We start from the raw sequence: 14257 nt of genomic DNA on the forward strand, positions 1-14257 counted from the left end.
TTTTGGATGGATCGTTCGGAAGCCGAAAAGAGCTAGCTCTCCCCGTCGGGGAATCGAACCCCGGTCTTCCGCGTGACAGGCGGAGATACTGTCCACTATACCAACGAGGAGCTGCGCATCCTGCCGTTTCTCCCCCAACCGACGCTACTGCACCGACATAACTGAACAATGCATGGCTTTTTCTGACGCTGACACAGCCCTAGCACCGTCAAATTCCGGATGGACCCATCATTAGCTAAAGTCGCATAACATTTGGAACACTACCCGTTGCAGGGGTCATTGTTTGGACTCTTTTTTTTTTTAATTGCGCTTTAAACAAAAAGGATTGTGTCAATGCAACTGAACAACATTAATTAGGAACACAGTGCGTCAATAAAGCAAAATGACAGTTAAAGGCATTTCGTCATTGAAATCGGTGATGTCATCATTCAGCTAAGTTCAGTTTAAATAGTATCTGTGCAATAATTTGCAATCAAGTCAACGTTATCGCTGTACATGAAGTGTCCCCAGCTATGCCTGCCAGAGGCGACAGAGGCAAGGAACCAAAACTCGATCGGTGAAAAAATGGAGAAAAAACCCGGTGAGAAACCAGGCTCAGTCGGGGAGACAGTTCTCCTCTGGTCAGAAGAAACCAGCAAATCAGCTCCAGGCTGCAGAAAAGTCAGAATGTGCAGAAGAATCATCTGTTTCCTGTGGTCTTGTCCTGGTGGTCGTCTGAGACAAGGTCTTTACAGGGGATCTGTATCTGGGGCTCATCTAGTTGTCCGATAGGGCTAGAGGTGTTTCAGGGCCATAGAGGTCCTTTCTAGGTGTTGATCAACCATCTTGTCTGGATACTGACATGATCCGGGTGACTGAAGCGGCCCACTGATCTGGATACAGATTGGATCTGGTGGCTACGGTGACCTCGGAATAAGGGATTTCTTTAAAAGACTCTTTTATTCATATAAGATTTTCTCCAACTTTTCAGATGGAGGCATGAGAAAGAGATTGCCTTGATTGGGCTTCTGGTTATTGGTGGACCGAGTGGACTTTTGTGAGTTTTACTGCTCCCTTTTGGAGTGGGGGGGGGGGGCTGACGAAACGCATGTGGGCAGGCGTCGTCACCCTTGATGACCCTTGGCGAGCGTAGTGGTTTACCAGAGGCAGCGCACAGGCCGGAGTGGTCGTAGACACAGCTCGAGTTTCTCTTCATTGTCGCATAAATCTTTCGCCTTTTACTAAAGATTTCCGTGGAGGGGAACTTTTGCGAGTGACCTGTAATTTTGGGTGCTCTGCTCACAGCAGAGCTACATCGAAATGTCAAGAGCAGAATCAATTTGGCCGTCCGCCAACACGCTGCAGGAGGGCGTGCCACTGGTTTTCGTCTGTATTTGCACTCTCTGCGTTTGCGCTGTCAGCACTTAATGTTTATTTAGCTGGCATGGGAAGGCAGCACTTTCTTGTACGTGACGGGATGCAAACTCTGGAAGGCTCTCTTTAGTGTCGGGTCCAAACAAAGATCTCATCAGCTCCTCTAGCCCTATCGGCGACTCGTGCACTTCGAGCCTTCTTAGCGACGGCGCAAGTGGCTGACTGCTGACTGCGTTGGTGGTATAGTGGTGAGCATAGCTGCCTTCCAAGCAGTTGACCCGGGTTCGATTCCCGGCCAACGCAAGTCCTTTGGCTCGGGCTGATGTCGAAGCAGAACTCCTTCTGTGACCTGTGGCTCCTCCCAAAACTTTTGGATGGATCATTCGGAAGCCGAAAAGAGCTAGCTCTCCCCGTCGGGGAATCGAACCCCGGTCTTCCGCGTGACAGGCGGAGATACTGTCCACTATACTAACGAGGAGCTGCGCATGCTGCTGTTTCTCCCCCAACCGACGCTACTGCACCGACATAACTGAACAATGCATGGCTTTTTCTGACGCTGACACAGCCCTAGCACCGTCAAATTCCGGGTGGACCCATCATTAGCTAAAGTCGCATAACATTTGGAACACTGCCCGTTGCAGGGGTCATTGTTTGGACTCTTTTTTTTTTTAAATTGCGCTTTAAACAAAAAGGATTGTGTCAATGCAACTGAACAACATTAATTAGGAACACAGTGCGTCAATAAAGCAAAATGACAGTTAAAGGCATTTCGTCATTGAAATCGGTGATGTCATCATTCAGCTAAGTTCAGTTTAAATAGTATCTGTGCAATAATTTGCAATCAAGTCAACGATATCGCTGTACATGAAGTGTCCCCAGCTATGCCTGCCAGAGGCGACAGAGGCAAGGAACCAAAACTCGATCGGTGAAAAAATGGAGAAAAAACCCGGTGAGAAACCAGGCTCAGTCGGGGAGACAGTTCTCCTCTGGTCAGAAGAAACCAGCAAATCAGCTCCAGGCTGCAGAAAAGTCAGACTGTGCAGAAGAATCATCTGTTTCCTGTGGTCTTGTCCTGGTGGTCGTCTGAGACAAGGTCTTTACAGGGGATCTGTATCTGGGGCTCATCTAGTTGTCCCGGTCTCCGCTGTGTTTCAGGGCCATAGAGGTCCTTTCTAGGTGTTGATCAACCATCTTGTCTGGATACTGACTGGATCCGGGTGACTGAAGCGGCCCACTGATCTGGATACAGACTGGATCTGGTGGCTACGTTGACCTCGGAATAAGGGATTTCTTTAAAAGACTCTTTTATTCATATAAGATTTTCTCCAACTTTTCAGATGGAGGCATGAGAAAGAGATTGCCTTGATTGGGCTTGTGGTTATTGGTGGACCGAGTGGACTTTTGTGAGTTTTACTTCTCCCTTTTGGACTTTTTGGGGGGGGGGCTGACGAAACGCATGTGGGCAGGCGTCGTCACCCTTGATGACCCTTGGCGAGCGTAGTGGTTTACCAGAGGCAGCGCACAGGCCGGAGTGGTCGTAGACACAGCTCGAGTTTCTCTTCATTGTCACATAAATCTTTCGCCTTTTACTAAAGATTTCCGTGGAGGGGAACTTTTGCGAGTGACCTGTATTTTTGGGTGCTCTGCTCACAGCAGAGCTATATCGAAATGTCAAGAGCAGAATCAATTTGGCCGTCCGCCAAAACGCTGCAGGAGGGCGTGCCATTGGTCTTCGTCTGTATTTGCACTCTCTGCGTTTGCGCTGTCAGCACTTAATGTTTATTTAGCTGGCATGGGAAGGCAGCACTTTCTTGTACGTGACGGGATGCAAACTCTGGAAGGCTCTCTTTAGTGACGGGTCCAAACAAAGATCTCATCAGCTCCTCTAGCCCTATCGGCGACTCGTGCACTTCGAGCCTTCTTAGCGACGGCGCAAGTGGCTGACTGCTGACTGCGTTGGTGGTATAGTGGTGAGCATAGCTGCCTTCCCAGCAGTTGACCCGGGTTCGATTCCCAGCCAACGCATGTCCTTTGGCTCGGGCTGATGTCGAAGCAGAACTCCTTCTGTGACCTGTGGCTCCTCCCAAAACTTTTTGATGGATCATTCGGAAGCCGAAAAGAGCTAGCTCTCCCCGTCGGGGAATCGAACCCCGGTCTTCCGCGTGACAGGCGGAGATACTGTCCACTATACTAACGAGGAGCTGCGCATGCTGCCGTTTCTCCCCCAACCGACGCTACTGCACCGACATAACTGAACAATGCATGGCTTTTTCTGACGCTGACACAGCCCTAGCACCGTCAAATTCCGGATGGACCCATCATTAGCTAAAGTCGCATAACATTTGGAACACTACCCGTTGCAGGGGTCATTGTTTGGACTCTTTTTTTTTTTTTTTAAATTGCGCTTTAAACAAAAAGGATTGTGTCAATGCAACTGAACAACATTAATTAGGAACACAGTGCGTCAATAAAGCAAAATGACAGTTAAAGGCATTTCGTCATTGAAATCGGTGATGTCATCATTCAGCTAAGTTCAGTTTAAATAGTATCTGTGCAATAATTTGCAATCAAGTCAACGATATCGCTGTACATGAAGTGTCCCCAGCTATGCCTGCCAGAGGCGACAGAGGCAAGGAACCAAAACTCGATCGGTGAAAAAATGGAGAAAAAACCCGGTGAGAAACCAGGCTCAGTCGGGGAGACAGTTCTCCTCTGGTCAGAAGAAACCAGCAAATCAGCTCCAGGCTGCAGAAAATCAGACTGTGCAGAAGAATCATCTGTTTCCTGTGGTCTTGTCCTGGTGGTCGTCTGAGACAAGGTCTTTACAGGGGATCTGTATCTGGGGCTCATCTAGTTGTCCCGGTCTCCGCTGTGTTTCAGGGCCATAGAGGTCCTTTCTAGGTGTTGATCAACCATCTTGTCTGGATACTGACTGGATCCGGGTGACTGAAGCGGCCCACTGATCTGGATACAGACTGGATCTGGTGGCTACGGTGACCTCGGAATAAGGGATTTCTTTAAAAGACTCTTTTATTCATATAAGATTTTCTCCAACTTTTCAGATGGAGGCATGAGAAAGAGATTGCCTTGATTGGGCTTGTGGTTATTGGTGGACCGAGTGGACTTTTGTGAGTTTTACTGCTCCCTTTTGGAGTGGGGGGGGGTGCTGACGAAACGCATGTGGGCAGGCGTCGTCACCCTTGATGACCCTTGGCGAGCGTAGTGGTTTACCAGAGGCAGCGCACAGGCCGGAGTGGTCATAGACACAGCTCGAGTTTCTCTTCATTGTCGCATAAATCTTTCGCCTTTTACTAAAGATTTCCGTGGAGGGGAACTTTTGCGAGTGACCTGTATTTTTGGGTGCTCTGCTCACAGCAGAGCTACATTGAAATGTCAAGAGCAGAATCAATTTGGCCGTCCGCCAACACGCTGCAGGAGGGCGTGCCATTGGTATTCGTCTGTATTTGCACTCTCTGCGTTTGCGCTGTCAGCACTTAATGTTTATTTAGCTGGCATGGGAAGGCAGCACTTTCTTGTACGTGACGGGATGCAAACTCTGGAAGGCTCTCTTTAGTGACGGGTCCAAACAAAGATCTCATCAGCTCCTCTAGCCCTATCGGCGACTCGTGCACTTCGAGCCTTCTTAGCGACGGCGCAAGTGGCTGACTGCGTTGGTGGTATAGTGGTGAGCATAGCTGCCTTCCAAGCAGTTGACCCGGGTTCGATTCCCGGCCAACGCATGTCCTTTGGCTCGGGCTGATGTCGAAGCAGAACTCCTTCTGTGACCTGTGGCTCCTCCCAAAACTTTTTGATGGATCATTCGGAAGCCGAAAAGAGCTAGCTCTCCCCGTCGGGGAATCGAACCCCAGTCTTCCGCGTGACAGGCGGAGATACTGTCCACTATACTAACGAGAAGCTGCGCATGCTGCCGTTTCTCCCCCAACCGACGCTACTGCACCGACATAACTGAACAATGCATGGCTTTTTCTGACGCTGACACAGCCCTAGCACCGTCAAATTCCGGATGGACCCATCATTAGCTAAAGTCGCATAACATTTGGAACACTACCCGTTGCAGGGGTCATTGTTTGGACTCTTTTTTTTTTTTTTTTAAATTGCGCTTTAAACAAAAAGGATTGTGTCAATGCAACTGAACAACATTAATTAGGAACACAGTGCGTCAATAAAGCAAAATGACAGTTAAAGGCATTTCGTCATTGAAATCGGTGATGTCATCATTCAGCTAAGTTCAGTTTAAATAGTATCTGTGCAATAATTTGCAATCAAGTCAACGATATCGCTGTACATGAAGTGTCCCCAGCTATGCCTGCCAGAGGCGACAGAGGCAAGGAACCAAAACTCGATCGGTGAAAAAATGGAGAAAAAACCCGGTGAGAAACCAGGCTCAGTCGGGGAGACAGTTCTCCTCTGGTCAGAAGAAACCAGCAAATCAGCTCCAGGCTGCAGAAAAGTCAGACTGTGCAGAAGAATCATCTGTTTCCTGTGGTCTTGTCCTGGTGGTCGTCTGAGACAAGTTCTTTACAGGGGATCTGTATCTGGGGCTCATCTAGTTGTCCCGGTCTCCGCTGTGTTTCAGGGCCATAGAGGTCCTTTCTAGGTGTTGATCAACCATCTTGTCTGGATACTGACTGGATCCGGGTGACTGAAGCGGCCCACTGATCTGGATACAGACTGGATCTGGTGGCTACGGTGACCTCGGAATAAGGGATTTCTTTAAAAGACTCTTTTATTCATATAATATTTTCTCCAACTTTTCAGATGGAGGCATGAGAAAGAGATTGCCTTGATTGGGCTTGTGGTTATTGGTGGACCGAGTGGACTTTTGTGAGTTTTACTCCTCCCTTTTGAAGTGGGGGGGGGGCTCACGAAACGCATGTGGGCAGGCGTCGTCACCCTTGATGACCCTTGGCGAGCATAGTGGTTTACCAGAGGCAGCGCACTGGCCGGAGTGGTCGTAGACACAGCTTGAGTTTCTCTTCATTGTCGCATAAATCTTTCGCCTTTTACTAAAGATTTCCGTGGAGCGGAACTTTTGAGAGTGACCTGTATTTTTGGGTGTTCTGCTCACAGCAGAGCTACATCGAAATGTCAAGAGCAGAATCAATTTGGCCGTCCGCCAACACGCTGCAGGAGGGCATGCCACTGGTCTTCGTCTGTATTTGCACTCTCTGCGTTTGCGCTGTCAGCACTTAATGTTTATTTAGCTGGCATGGGAAGGCAGCACTTTCTTGTACGTGACGGGATGCAAACTCTGGAAGGCTCTCTTTAGTGACGGGTCCAAACAAAGATTTCATCAGCTCCTCTAGCCCTATCGGTGACTCGTGCACTTCGAGCCTTCTTAGCGACGGCGCAAGTGGCTGACTGCTGACTGCGTTGGTGGTATAGTGGTGAGCATTGCTGCCTTCCAAGCAGTTGACCCGGGTTCGATTCCTGGCCAACGCATGTCCTTTGGCTCGGGCTGATGTCGAAGCAGAACTCCTTCTGTGACCTGTGGCTTCTCCCAAAACTTTTGGATGGATCATTCGGAAGCCGAAAAGAGCTAGCTCTCCCTGTCGGGGAATCGAACCCCGGTCTTCCACGTGACAGGCGGAGATACTTACCACTATACTAACGAGGAGCTGCGCATGCTGCCGTTTCTCCCCCAACCGACGCTACTGCACCGACATAACTGAACAATGCATGGCTTTTTCTGACGCTGACACAGCCCTAGCACCGTCAAATTCCGGATGGACCCATCATTAGCTAAAGTCGCATAACATTTGGAACACTACCCGTTGCAGGGGTCATTGTTTGGACTCTTTTTTTTTGTTTTAAATTGCACTTTAAACAAAAAGAACTGTGTCAATGCAACTGAACAACATTAATTAGGAACACAGTGCGTCAATAAAGCAAAATGACAGTTAAAGGCATTTCGTCATTGAAATCGGTGATGTCATCATTCAGCTAAGTTCAGCTTAAATAGTATCTGTGCAATAATTTGCAATCAAGTCAACGATATCGCTGTACATGAAGTGTCCCCAGCTATGCCTGCCAGAGGCGACAGAGGCAAGGAACCAAAACTCGATCGGTGAAAAAATGGAGAAAAATCCCGATGAGAAACCAGGCTCAGTCGGGGAGACAGTTCTCCTCTGGTCAGAAGAAACCAGCAAATCAGCTCCAGGCTGCAGAAAAGTCAGACTGTGCAGAAGAATCATCTGTTTCCTGTGGTCTTGTCCTGGTGGTCGTCTAAGACAGGGTCTTTTACAGGGGATCTGTATCTGGGGCTCATCTAGTTGTCCCGGCCTCCGCTGTGTTTCAGGGCCATAGAGGTCCTTTCTAGGTGTTGATCCACCATTTTGTCTGGATACTGACTGGATCCGGGTGACTGAAGCGGCCCATTGATCTGGATACAGACTGGATCTGGTGGCTACGGTGACCTCGGAATAAGGGATTTCTTTAAAAGACTCTTTTATTCATATAAGATTTTCTCCAACTTTTCAGATGGAGGCATGAGAAAGAGATTGCCTTGATTGGGCTTGTGGTTATTGGTGGACCGAGTGGACTTTTGTGAGTTTTACTGCTCCCTTTTGGAGTGGGGGTGGGGGGGGCTGACGAAACAGGCGCATGTGGGCAGGCGTCGTCACCCTTGATGACCCTTGGCGAGCGTAGTGGTTTTCCAGAGGCAGCGCACAGGCCGGAGTGGTCATAGACACAGCTCGAGTTTCTCTTCATTGTCGCATAAATCTTTCACCTTTTACTAAAGATTTCCGTGGAGGGGAACTTTTGCGAGTGACCTGTATTTTTGGGTGCTCTGCTCACAGCAGAGCTACATCGAAATGTCAAGAGCAGAATCAATTTGGCCGTCCGCCAACACGCTGCAGGAGGGCGTGCCACTGGTCTTCGTCTGTATTTGCACTCTCTGCGTTTGCGCTGTCAGCACTTAATGTTTATTTAGCTGGCATGGGAAGGCAGCACTTTCTTGTACGTGACGGGATGCAAACTCTGGAAGGCTCTCTTTAGTGACGGGTCCAAACAAAGATCTCATCAGCTCCTCTAGCCCTATCGGCGACTCGTGCACTTCGAGCCTTCTTAGCGACGGCGCAAGTGGCTGACTGCTGACTGCGTTGGTGGTATAGTGGTGAGCATAGCTGCCTTCCAAGCAGTTGACCTGGGTTCGATTCCCGGCCAACGCATGTCCTTTGGCTCGGGCTGATGTCGAAGCAGAACTCCTTCTGTGACCTGTGGCTCCTTCCAAAACTTTTGGATGGATCATTCGGAAGCCGAAAAGAGCTAGCTCTCCCCGTCGGGGAATCGAACCCCGGTCTTCCGCGTGACAGGTGGAGATACTGTCCACTATACTAACGAGGAGCTGTGCATGCTGCCGTTTCTCCCCCAACCGACGCTACTGCACCGACATAACTGAACAATGCATGGCTTTTTCTGACGCTGACACAGCCCTAGCACCGTCAAATTCCGGATGGACCCATCATTAGCTAAAGTCGCATAACATTTGGAACACTACCCGTTGCAGAGGTCATTGTTTGGACTCTTTTTTTTTTTTTTTTTTTTTTTAAATTGCGCTTTAAACAAAAAGGATTGTGTCAATGCAACTGAACAACATTAATTAGGAACACAGTGCGTCAATAAAGCAAAATGACAGTTAAAGGCATTTCGTCATTGAAATCGGTGATGTCATCATTCAGCTAAGTTCAGTTTAAATAGTATCTGTGCAATAATTTGCAATCAAGTCAACGATATCGCTGTACATGAAGTGTCCCCAGCTATGCCTGCCAGAGGCGACAGAGGCAAGGAACCAAAACTCGATTGGTGAAAAAATGGAGAAAAAAACCGGTGAGAAACCAGGCTCAGTCGGGGAGACAGTTCTCCTCTGGTCAGAAGAAACCAGCAAATCAGCTCCAGGCTGCAGAAAAGTCCGACTGTGCAGAAGAATCATCTGTTTCCTGTGGTCTTGTCCTGGTGGTCGTCTGAGACAAGGTCTTTACAGGGGATCTGTATCTGGGGCTCATCTAGTTGTCCCGGTCTCCGCTGTGTTTCAGGGCCATAGAGGTCCTTTCTAGGTGTTGATCAACCATCTTGTCTGGATACTGACTGGATCCGGGTGACTGAAGCGGCCCACTGATCTGGATACAGACTGGATCTGGTGGCTACGGTGACCTCGGAATAAGGGATTTCTTTAAAAGACCCTTTTATTCATATAAGATTTTCTCCAACTTTTCAGATGGAGGCATGAGAAAGAGATTGCCTTGATTGGGCTTGTGGTTATTGGTGGACCGAGTGGACTTTTGTGAGTTTTACTCCTCCCTTTTGGAGTGGGGGGGCTGACGAAACGCATGTGGGCAGGCGTCGTCACCCTTGATGACCCTTGGCGAGCGTAGTGGTTTACCAGAGGCAGCACACAGGCCGGAGTGGTCGTAGACACAGCTTGAGTTTCTCTTCATTGTCGCCTAAATCTTTCGCCTTTTACTAAAGATTTCCGTGGAGTGGAAGAGCAGAATCAATTTGGCCGTCCGCCAACACGCTGCAGGAGGGCGTGCCACTGGTCTTCGTCTGTATTTGCACTCTCTGCGTTTGCGCTGTCAGCACTTAATGTTTATTTAGCTGGCATGGGAAGGCAGCACTTTCTTGTACGTGACGGGATGCAAACTCTGGAAGGCTCTCTTTAGTGACGGGTCCAAACAAAGATCTCATCAGCTCCTCTAGCCCTATCGGCGACTTGTGCACTTCGAGCCTTCTTAACGACGGCGCAAGTGGCTGACTGCTGACTGCGTTGGTGGTATAGTGGTGAGCATAGCTGCCTTCCAAGCAGTTGACCCGGGTTCGATTCCCGGCCAATGCAAGTCCTTTGGCTCGGGCTGATGTCGAAGCAGAACTCCTTCTGTGACCTGTGGCTCCTTCCAAAACTTTTGGATGGATCATTCGGAAGCCGAAAAGAGCTAGCTCTCCCCGTCGGGGAATCGAACCCCGGTCTTCCGCGTGACAGGCGGAGATACTGTCCACTATACTAACGAGGAGCTGCGCATGCTGCCGTTTCTCCCCCAACCGATGCTACTGCACCGACATAACTGAACAATGCATTGCTTTTTCTGACGCTGACACAGCCCTAGCACCGTCAAATTCCGGGTGGACCCATCATTAGCTAAAGTCGCATAACATTTGGAACACTACCCGTTGCAGGGGTCATTGTTTGCATTGTTTGGACTCTTTTTTTTTTTAAATTGCGCTTTAAACAAAAAGGATTGTGTCAATGCAACTCAACAACATTAATTAGGAACACAGTGCGTCAATAAAGCAAAATGACAGTTAAAGGCATTTCGTCATTGAAATCGGTGATGTCATCATTCAGCTAAGTTCAGTTTAAATAGTATCTGTGCAATAATGTGCAATCAAGTCAACGATATCGCTGTACATGAAGTGTCCCCAACTATGCCTGCCAGAGGCGACAGAGGCAAGGAACCAAAACTCGATCGGTGAAAAAATGGAGAAAAAACCCGGTGAGAAACCAGGCTCAGTCGGGGAGACAGTTCTCCTCTGGTCAGAAGAAACCAGCAAATCAGCTCCAGGCTGCAGAAAAGTCAGACTGTGCAGAAGAATCATCTGTTTCCTGTGGTCTTGTCCTGGTGGTCGTCTGAGACAAGGTCTTTACAGGGGATCTGTATCTGGGGCTCATCTAGTTGTCCCGGTCTCCGCTGTGTTTCAGGGCCATAGAGGTCCTTTCTAGGTGTTGATCAACCATCTTGTCTGGATACTGACTGGATCCGGGTGACTGAAGCGGCCCACTGATCTGGATACAGACTGGATCTGGTGGCTACGGTGACCTCGGAATAAGGGATTTCTTTAAAAGACTCTTTTATTCATATAAGATTTTCTCCAACTTTTCAGATGGAGGCATGAGAAAGAGATTGCCTTGATTGGGCTTGTGGTTATTGGTGGACCGAGTGGACTTTTGTGAGTTTTACTGCTCCCTTTTAGGGTGGGGGGGGGGGGCTGACGAAACGCATGTGGGCAGGCGTCGTCACCCTTGATGACCCTTGGCGAGCGTAGTGGTTTACCAGAGGCAGCGCACAGGCTGGAGTGGTCGTAGACAAAGCTCGAGTTTCTCTTCATTGTCGCATAAATCTTTCGCCTTTTACTAAAGATTTCCGTGGAGGGGAACTTTTGCGAGTGACCTGTATTTTTGGGTGCTCTGCTCACAGCAGAGCTACATCGAAATGTCAAGAGCAGAATCAATTTGGCCGTCCGCCAACACGCTGCAGGAGGGCGTGCCACTGGTCTTCGTCTTTATTTGCACTCTCTGCGTTTGCGCTGTCAGCACTTAATGTTTATTTAGCTGGAATGGGAAGGCAGCACTTTCTTGTACGTGACGGGATGCAAACTCTGGAAGGCTCTCTTTAGTGACGGGTCCAAACAAAGATCTCATCAGCTCCTCTAGCCCTATCGGCGACTCGTGCACTTCGAGCCTTCTTAGCGACGGCGCAAGTGGCTGACTGCGTTGGTGGTATAGTGGTGAGCATAGCTGCCTTCCAAGCAGTTGACCCGGGTTTGATTCCCGGCCAATGCAAGTCCTTTGGCTCGGGCTGATGTCGAAGCAGGACTCCTTCTGTGACCTGTGGCTCCTCCCAAAACTTTTGGATGGATCATTCGGAAGCCGAAAAGAGCTAGCTCTCCCCGTCGGGGAATCGAACCCCGGTCTTCCGCGTGACAGGCGGAGATACTGTCCACTATACTAACGAGGAGCTGCGCATGCTGCCGTTTCTCCCCCAACCGACACTACTGCACCGACATAACTGAACAATGCATGGCTTTTTCTGACGCTGACACAGCCCTAGCACCGTCAAATTCCGGATGGACCCATCATTAGCTAAAGTCGCATAACATTTGGAACACTACCCGTTGCAGGGGTCATTGTTTGGACTCTTTTTTTTTTTAAATTGCGCTTTAGACAAAAAGGATTGTGTCAATGCAACTGAACAACATTAATTAGGAACACAGTGCGTCAATAAAGCAAAATGACAGTTAAAGGCATTTCGTCATTGAAATCGGTGATGTCATCATTCAGCTAAGTTCAGTTTAAATAGTATCTGTGCAATAATTTGCAATCAAGTCAACGATATCGCTGTACATGAAGTGTCCCCAGCTATGCCTGCCAGAGGCGACAGAGGCAAGGAACCAAAACTCGATCGGTGAAAAAATGGAGAAAAAACCCGGTGAGAAACCAGGCTCAGTCGGGGAGACAGTTCTCCTCTGGTCAGAAGAAACCAGCAAATCAGCTCCAGGCTGCAGAAAAGTCAGACTGTGCAGAAGAATCATCTGTTTCCTGTGGTCTTGTCCTGGTGGTCGTCTGAGACAAGGTCTTTACAGGGGATCTGTATCTGGGGCTCATCTAGTTGTCCCGGTCTCCGCTGTGTTTCAGGGCCATAGAGGTCCTTTCTAGGTGTTGATCAACCATCTTGTCTGGATACTGACTGGATCCGGGTGACTGAAGCGGCCCACTGATCTGGATACAGACTGGATCTGGTGGCTACGTTGACCTCGGAATAAGGGATTTCTTTAAAAGACTCTTTTATTCATATAAGATTTTCTCCAACTTTTCAGATGGAGGCATGAGAAAGAGATTGCCTTGATTGGGCTTGTGGTTATTGGTGGACCGAGTGGACTTTTGTGAGTTTTACTTCTCCCTTTTGGAGTGGGGGGGGGGGGCTGACGAAACGCATGTGGGCAGGCGTCGTCACCCTTGATGACCCTTGGCGAGCGTAGTGGTTTACCAGAGGCATCGCACAGGCCGGAGTGGTCGTAGACACAGCTCGAGTTTCTCTTCATTGCCGCATAAATCTTTCGCCTTTTACTAAAGATTTCCATGGAGGGGAACTTTTGCGAGTGACCTGTATTTTTGGGTGCTCTGCTCACAGCAGAGCTACATCGAAATGTCAAGAGCAGAATCAATTTGGCCGTCTGCCAACACGCTGCAGGAGGGCGTGCCACTGGTCTTCGTCTGTATTTGCACTCTCTGCGTTTGCGCTGTCAGCACTTAATGTTTATTTAGCTGGCATGGGAAGGCAGCACTTTCTTGTACGTGACGGGATGCAAACTCTGGAAGGCTCTCTTTAGTGACGGTCCAAACAAAGATCTCATCAGCTCCTCTAGCCCTATCGGCGACTCGTGCACTTCGAGCCTTCTTAACGACGGCGCAAGTGGCTGACTGCTGACTGCGTTGGTGGTATAGTGGTGAGCATAGCTGCCTTCCAAGCAGTTGACCTGGGTTCGATTCCCGGCCAACGCATGTCCTTTGGCTCGGGCTGATGTCGAAGCAGAACTCCTTCTGTGACCTGTGGCTCCTCCCAAAACTTTTGGATGGATCGTTCGGAAGCCGAAAAGAGCTAGCTCTCCCCATCGGGGAATCGAACCCCGGTCTTCCGCGTGACAGGCGGAGATACTGTCCACTATACTAACGAGGAGCTGCGCATGCTGCCGTTTCTCCCCCAATCGACGCTACTGCACCGACATAACTGAACAATGCATGGCTTTTTCTGACGCTGACACAGCCCTAGCACCGTCAAATTCCGGATGGACCCATCATTAGCTAAAGTCGCATAACATTTGGAACACTACCCGTTGCAGGGGTCATTGTTTGGACTCTTTTTTTTTTTAAATTGCGCCTTAAACAAAAAGGATTGTGTCAATGCAACTGAACAACATTAATTAGGAACACAGTGCGTCAATAAAGCAAAATGACAGTTAAAGGCATTTCGTCATTGAAATCGGTGATGTCATCATTCAGCTAAGTTCAGTTTAAATAGTATCTGTGCAATAATTTGCAATCAAGTCAACGATATCGCTGTACATGAAGTGTCCCCAGGTATGCCTGCCAGAGGCGACAGAGGCAAGG

General features: G+C 49.0%; 16 non-coding genes and 1 pseudogene across 16 annotated transcripts; 11 read left to right on the forward strand and 6 right to left on the reverse strand.

The window, feature by feature from the left end:
- Positions 1-38: 38 nt before the first annotated feature.
- On the reverse strand, positions 39-110 carry trnad-guc (transfer RNA aspartic acid (anticodon GUC)). The gene has a single exon. It is a non-coding gene; the product is annotated as a tRNA-Asp (tRNA).
- Positions 111-1176: 1066 nt separating this feature from the next.
- On the forward strand, positions 1177-1291 carry LOC132145878 (U5 spliceosomal RNA). Its single transcript, XR_009434639.1, has one exon. It is a non-coding gene; the product is annotated as a U5 spliceosomal RNA (small nuclear RNA).
- Positions 1292-1584: 293 nt separating this feature from the next.
- On the forward strand, positions 1585-1656 carry trnag-ucc (transfer RNA glycine (anticodon UCC)). The gene has a single exon. It is a non-coding gene; the product is annotated as a tRNA-Gly (tRNA).
- A 103-nt stretch (positions 1657-1759) lies between these two features.
- trnad-guc (transfer RNA aspartic acid (anticodon GUC)) lies at positions 1760-1831 on the reverse strand. Its single transcript has one exon. It is a non-coding gene; the product is annotated as a tRNA-Asp (tRNA).
- A 1067-nt stretch (positions 1832-2898) lies between these two features.
- LOC132145941 (U5 spliceosomal RNA) lies at positions 2899-3013 on the forward strand. The gene has a single exon (XR_009434700.1). It is a non-coding gene; the product is annotated as a U5 spliceosomal RNA (small nuclear RNA).
- A 468-nt stretch (positions 3014-3481) lies between these two features.
- Positions 3482-3553, reverse strand: trnad-guc (transfer RNA aspartic acid (anticodon GUC)). Its single transcript has one exon. It is a non-coding gene; the product is annotated as a tRNA-Asp (tRNA).
- A 1067-nt stretch (positions 3554-4620) lies between these two features.
- On the forward strand, positions 4621-4735 carry LOC132145801 (U5 spliceosomal RNA). Its single transcript, XR_009434566.1, has one exon. It is a non-coding gene; the product is annotated as a U5 spliceosomal RNA (small nuclear RNA).
- A 286-nt stretch (positions 4736-5021) lies between these two features.
- On the forward strand, positions 5022-5093 carry trnag-ucc (transfer RNA glycine (anticodon UCC)). Its single transcript has one exon. It is a non-coding gene; the product is annotated as a tRNA-Gly (tRNA).
- Positions 5094-6335: 1242 nt separating this feature from the next.
- Positions 6336-6451, forward strand: LOC132146009 (U5 spliceosomal RNA). Its single transcript, XR_009434762.1, has one exon. It is a non-coding gene; the product is annotated as a U5 spliceosomal RNA (small nuclear RNA).
- Positions 6452-8066: 1615 nt separating this feature from the next.
- LOC132146015 (U5 spliceosomal RNA) lies at positions 8067-8181 on the forward strand. Its single transcript, XR_009434767.1, has one exon. It is a non-coding gene; the product is annotated as a U5 spliceosomal RNA (small nuclear RNA).
- Positions 8182-9801: 1620 nt separating this feature from the next.
- LOC132146126 (U5 spliceosomal RNA) lies at positions 9802-9860 on the forward strand (annotated as a pseudogene).
- A 278-nt stretch (positions 9861-10138) lies between these two features.
- On the forward strand, positions 10139-10210 carry trnag-ucc (transfer RNA glycine (anticodon UCC)). The gene has a single exon. It is a non-coding gene; the product is annotated as a tRNA-Gly (tRNA).
- Positions 10211-10313: 103 nt separating this feature from the next.
- Positions 10314-10385, reverse strand: trnad-guc (transfer RNA aspartic acid (anticodon GUC)). The gene has a single exon. It is a non-coding gene; the product is annotated as a tRNA-Asp (tRNA).
- Positions 10386-11458: 1073 nt separating this feature from the next.
- On the forward strand, positions 11459-11574 carry LOC132145760 (U5 spliceosomal RNA). Its single transcript, XR_009434527.1, has one exon. It is a non-coding gene; the product is annotated as a U5 spliceosomal RNA (small nuclear RNA).
- A 461-nt stretch (positions 11575-12035) lies between these two features.
- Positions 12036-12107, reverse strand: trnad-guc (transfer RNA aspartic acid (anticodon GUC)). Its single transcript has one exon. It is a non-coding gene; the product is annotated as a tRNA-Asp (tRNA).
- Positions 12108-13172: 1065 nt separating this feature from the next.
- Positions 13173-13287, forward strand: LOC132146016 (U5 spliceosomal RNA). Its single transcript, XR_009434768.1, has one exon. It is a non-coding gene; the product is annotated as a U5 spliceosomal RNA (small nuclear RNA).
- Positions 13288-13754: 467 nt separating this feature from the next.
- Positions 13755-13826, reverse strand: trnad-guc (transfer RNA aspartic acid (anticodon GUC)). Its single transcript has one exon. It is a non-coding gene; the product is annotated as a tRNA-Asp (tRNA).
- Positions 13827-14257: the final 431 nt, after the last annotated feature.

The sequence above is a fragment of the Carassius carassius genome, chromosome 8 (genome assembly GCF_963082965.1).
Source record: "Carassius carassius chromosome 8, fCarCar2.1, whole genome shotgun sequence".
Taxonomy (NCBI): Eukaryota; Metazoa; Chordata; class Actinopteri; order Cypriniformes; family Cyprinidae; genus Carassius; species Carassius carassius.